Here is a 6,000-nt window from a genome sequence, read left to right on the forward strand (position 1 = left end):
TTCAAATGGTGGTGGATATGATGGACTTGAGTAATAGGTCCAATTGATACGTTTGTGTATTTTGGTTGACCACCCTTGGAGCGGAGCACACTTTGTGTGTACATTATCACATGGACTTGTGATTGGGTAACCCCGATGATATGGATTTATGTAATCCCGAGACCGTGGGTTTTGATTTGGGAAGTGAATCACGTGTTGTGCAGATTCACGATGACGCGTGTAGATTCTGTTATCTTATTGAGGTAGTGGTCACGTGTTGTGTGGATTCACTAGGGCTCGTGTATATTCGGCCAACCTCGATACCGTAGAAGTATTGAAGATAGTAGTCGCGTGTAGTGCGGATTTACTAAGGCTCGTGTAGTTCCGGCCAATCTTCATTTGATATTGGGTTAAGGGAAAACCTTGGGCGGATTGTGGATTGTTGTTATATATGGTCGTTATTGTTGTGATGTAGCTAACCCTTCGGGTTTTAGTTTTGATGACCTTGTTCATATCGGTTGTGGTGCGCTTACATTGTTGATTGTTAGCTTGTTATATTACGATCGAACGGTATGCGTGGATTTGCTAGCCTTATACTTGGATGCTCCAGTATGTGCTATTATTTGTTATTGTGTGGCATATCCATTTTATGCATATATATGTATGTAGTATATTCTCACTCACTAAGCGTTAGCTTACCCCCTCGTTGTTTACATTTTTATAGATTCGCGTGGAGGTGGCGGTTCGGGTAAGCGTGGGAACTAGTGGATTGTGTAGGTTGCTTAGAAGACGTGCTTTTGGATCGTTTAGGATTGGGTAGCGTATCCCCAATCGCCATGCTCGGCCTTTGCTTTGTGTTAAACTAAAATTGGTCAAAACTTGTATTTGTAGGAAATTCGTAAAACGGGCCGATGTGGGCCCGGTGTCGTAAAACTCGTTTTTATTACGGAAATCTCTTAGTTTTACTTATATTGATGTATTATGATAATCAGTTTCGTTAAAAAGTATCGGGAAGCGGGATTTCCATCCGCTTGCCTTGGACTGCCGGGACAGCCCTTGACAGTTCATTTGGACGCCGTCCTATCTTGTTGGACGCCGTCCTGCCCTTCTGATAATGCTAAAAACGAACATATATTTCATAGCATAATTCCTCAAAGAAAGACAAGCTTTTAGTTGCAATTGTTCTATTTACAAGTGATATTCGTTTAAATAATAAAAGGTGAAGACAAAAGACAGATTCGACGAATTGAAGACGCAAACGACCAAAAAGCTCAAAAGTACAAAATACAATCAAAGAGGTTCCAATTATTGATAAGAAACGTCTCGAAATTACAAGAGTACAAGATTCAAAACGCAAAGTACAAGATATTAAATTGTACGCAAGGACGTTCGAAAATCCGGAACCGGGACATGAGTCAACTCTCAACGCTCGACGCAACGGACTAAAAATTACAAGTCAACTATGCACATAAATATAATATAACATTTAAATAATTCTTATAATTATTTAATATATTATATTTATTTATAAAACCGTCGGTAAACAAAGAGCCAAACTCGTGTGAGCTGTAAAAGCAAACTCCGCGACTCGCGGAGTTTGAAGGCCAAAAGGGCCGCGAGTCGCGGAGCCCCAAACTTTGAAAATCCCTATAAAAGCAAACGAATTCTGATCGCAAAAATCCATCATATATCCATCTCTCTATCTATATCGTATATATTTATATTTATATTTTATATTTATATTTTAATTTTAATTTTAATTTTAATTATAATTCTAATAATAAGGGTATGTTAGCGAATATTGTAAGGGTGTAAGTCGAAATTCTGTCCGTGTAACGCTACGCTATTTTTAATCATTGTAAGATATGTTCAACCTTTTTACATTAATGTCTCGTAGCTAAGTTATTATTATGCTTATTTAATCCGAAGTAATCATGATGTTGGGCTAATTACTAAAATTGGGTAATTGGGCTTTGTACCATAATTGGGGTTTGGACAAAAGAACGACACTTGTGGAAATTAGACTATGGGCTATTAATGGGTTTTATATTAACTAAACAATACCTTGTTAATTTAATATACAAACTTATAATTTGACGTATTTATATATAACCACATACGCTTGACTGGGTACGGTGGGCGGGATATCTATAAATACCAATAATTATTCATTTTACCGGATACGGAACTGGATTAATAGTTAATAGACTTGTTGAAACAGGGGTGAATTACATTCAAGGGTAATTGGTGTAATTGTTAACAAAGTAGTAAAACCTTGGTTTACACGCAGTCGATAACCTGGTGTATTCATTAAACAAAGTATTAAAACCTTGTTACAATTCGAATCCCCAATTAGTTGGAATATTTGACTTCGGGAATAAGAATAATTTGACGAAGGCTTTCGCTCTTTATATTTATGACTGATGGACTATTATGGACAAAATCCGTATGGACATATTAAATAATCCAGGACAAAGGACAATTAACCCATGGGCATAAAACTAAAATCAACACGTCAAACATCATGATTACAGAAGTTTAAATAAGCATAATTCTTTTATTTCATATTTAATTTCCTTTATTTTATATTTAATTGCACTTCTAATTATCGTATTTTTTTTATTGTTATTGTATTTAAGTACACTTTTAATTATCGTACTTTTTAATTATCGCAAGTTTATTTTATCGCACTTTTATTATTCGCAATTTCATTAGCGTTATTTACTTTACGTTTTAATTTAAGTCTTGTATTTATTTTTAATATTTTACATTTGGTTTTAACTGCGACTAAAGTTTTAAAATCGACAAACCGGTCATTAAAAGGTAAAAACCCCCCTTTATAATAATAATATTACTTATATATATATTTATATTTTTATAAAAGTAAACTAATATAGCGTTAAGCTTTGTTTAAAGATTTCCCTGTGGAACGATCCGGACTTACTAAAAACTACACTACTGTACGATTAGGTACACTGCCTATAAGTGTTGTAGCAAGGTTTAAGTATATCCATTCTCTAAATAAATAAATATCTTGTGTAAAATTGTATCGTATTTAATAGTATTTCCTGTAAAAATATAAGCTATTTCGTATACCCCGCTGCAAACATCAAGTATTTTTGGCGCCGCTGCCGGGGAACTCTCTTAAAAGCCGGAAGCGCAACGCTACATAAAAAAAAAAAGATTTTTATTTTACTTTTATTAAAATTCGTTTTTATAAAAGTACGTTTTAAATATTCGAAAATATATAAAGAAAAACAAAAATTTATATATTTTTAAGAGTTTGTTAAAAGTTTTATAAGTTTCTTTATTTTTATTTTAGTATATAAAAATATAAGTTTTATTTAAATATCTTTTATTTATATAAAAACAGAAAAAAAATAAAAAAAAATAATAATAAAAACGCGTCGAATTTTAAACAAGCTGTCAATTGAATTTCTGAACCCCGCGACTCGCGGGGTTTGCTTCTGGGAATACCGCAAGTCGCGGAGATATTCTGACACCGACAGAAACCCTAAACTGCATTTATTCCGGGTAATTAATTATTATAATTATTATTAACCCTAATTATTATTATTATTATTATAATTAGTTTTATTTTAAGTTATTAAATTTATATTTTAGTTAAATTAGTTTAATTAAATTGTAAAATTAATAGTTTTATTAAATAAATAATATAAAAATAATATTTTTATAAAAATTGTACTTTTTACAACTTTTTGTATATTTTTATATTTTGTTTTTTTAATCGTTTTAGCCTAATATTTGTATTTTTAGCTCATATTTAGTTTTAAACTTAGTTTTTGCCATAGTTATTTTTACTTCTAGATTTTTAGGCTTTGCCGTAGAATTCCTTAAGTGCTTTTTCTTTAGACTAAGATTTAGGTGCTTTAGAATTTTGCGACGCCTTTTTAAGTTTTAGTTTCTTTTTAAGTTATTTCCATTTGGGATTTAGTTTTTCCTGTAAGCTTTAATATTTTTAGACGACTTTTACCAATGTATCAATTATCATTCCAATTAGTAATCTCAATTTGCGATTATAATTTTAAGTTTGTTGTAGTAATAAGGTTAGGTTAGTCAAGTATTTTTAAGTTTTATAAGTTTCTTTTATTTTTTCGTCACCTTTTATTTTTCAACCAATTTTCTTTTTCGACCTTTTTCGTCGAACTCTTTTTCTTTCTTATTTCTCGCTATTCTAGTTTTTAGGACATAGATTTTTATTCTACTTCTTATCTAAATTTCTTAAAATTACGAAAATTTATTTTAAGTGGTTAAATTAATAGACATCAAAATTTTCTGGTTCGTAGTAATAGTTGGATTTGTACGTGGACCGGGTTATTGGAGCCAAACAGTCCTCAATTATATTGAGACCAAACGAATCCTGCCCCTCTGCTGCATCTTTTGGCTATTCGAAACGTGGGCAAAATCAGAAAAGTCTATTGATTGGATAACTTATTATAATTTTTCTTTCCTTTTAAAAACTAATAGGATATTCAGTGAATGCACCGAGCAAGACGTTCACCACCTTTTGTACGTTCACCACCTGTAACTAGATCAAGACATTTAGCAAATATTACTGCCGTTGATTTCTCTTTAGAATCATCATCTAGTCGACCAAGTACTTCAGTTCAAATTTCTGATAATCCATTTTTTGAACCCGACCTCACAATTGAGAATCCGGAGAATATTCAGGAACGATTCGTAGATCCTGAACCACTAAACTTTCCTCCGGAACCACCAATCATTCAAACAGAGATTGTTGAGGAACGAAACATTAAATCAGAATCCTCTAGTGATTCCGATTCAACAAATTCAATTATGGAGAATCTGGAACCTTTAAGTATGGAAGACCGAATGAGAGCTAAACGCACTGGCCAAGGTCACGCAATTACTCATCCAGACATTAATGCGCCAGATTATGAAATCAAAGGACAAATTCTACACATGGTGACTAATCAATGCCAATTTAGTGGTGCGCCGAAGGAAGATCCAAATGAACATCTACGTACCTTTAATAGGATCTGCACACTATTTAAAATCCGAGAAGTGGAGGATGAACAGATATATCTCATGTTATTTCCCTGGACTTTAAAGGGAGAAGCCAAAGATTGGTTGGAATCGTTACCTGAAGGGGCGATTGATACATGGGATGTTTTAGTTGAAAAATTTCTTAAACAATTCTTTCCTGCATCTAAAGCCGTAAGACTTCAAGCAGAAATTGTTACGTTTACACAAAAGCCGAATGAAACTCTATATGAGGCGTGGACAAGATTTGGAAAGTTATTAAGAGGATGTACGCAACATGGTTTAGACACCTGTCAAATAGTACAAATATTCTACCAAGGATGCGACATCACTACAAGGAAAGACATAGATATAGCAGCTGGTGGTTCTATTATGAAGAAAACCGAAACTGATGCTTACAAAATTATTGATAACACTGCTTCCCACTCACATGAGTGGCACCAAGAAAAAGATATCGTTAGATCATCTAAAGCAGCTAGAGCCGATTCTAGCCATGACTTAGATTCCATTTCCGCAAAGATAGATGATGTGGAGAGACGAATGGAAAAGATGACTAAAGATATTCACTCAATACGAATTAGTTGTGAGCAGTGTGGAGGACCACATTTGACAAAAGATTGTCTCGGTATTGAATTAACAATGGAACAAAGAGAGAATATTTCATACATAAACCAAAGGCCTGGAAATAATTATCAGAATAATTATCAACCGCCAAGATCAATTTACAATCAAAACCAGAATTATAACCGAAATATTCCATACAACAACCAACAAGGTCCTAGCAATCAACAAGTATCCAATAATACTTACAATCAGCAAAGACCTAATTTTCAAAACAAACCACCACAACAAATCGATGATAAAAAGCCGAATTTAGAAGATATGATGACGAAGCTAGTTGAAACTCAAACGCAGTTTTTCACATCTCAAAAACAAACTAATGAACAAAATGCTCAAGCATTTAGAAATCAACAAGCTTCTATTCAAAATCTGGAA

The sequence above is a fragment of the Rutidosis leptorrhynchoides genome, chromosome 3 (genome assembly GCF_046630445.1).
Source record: "Rutidosis leptorrhynchoides isolate AG116_Rl617_1_P2 chromosome 3, CSIRO_AGI_Rlap_v1, whole genome shotgun sequence".
NCBI classification, from domain to species: Eukaryota; Viridiplantae; Streptophyta; class Magnoliopsida; order Asterales; family Asteraceae; genus Rutidosis; species Rutidosis leptorrhynchoides.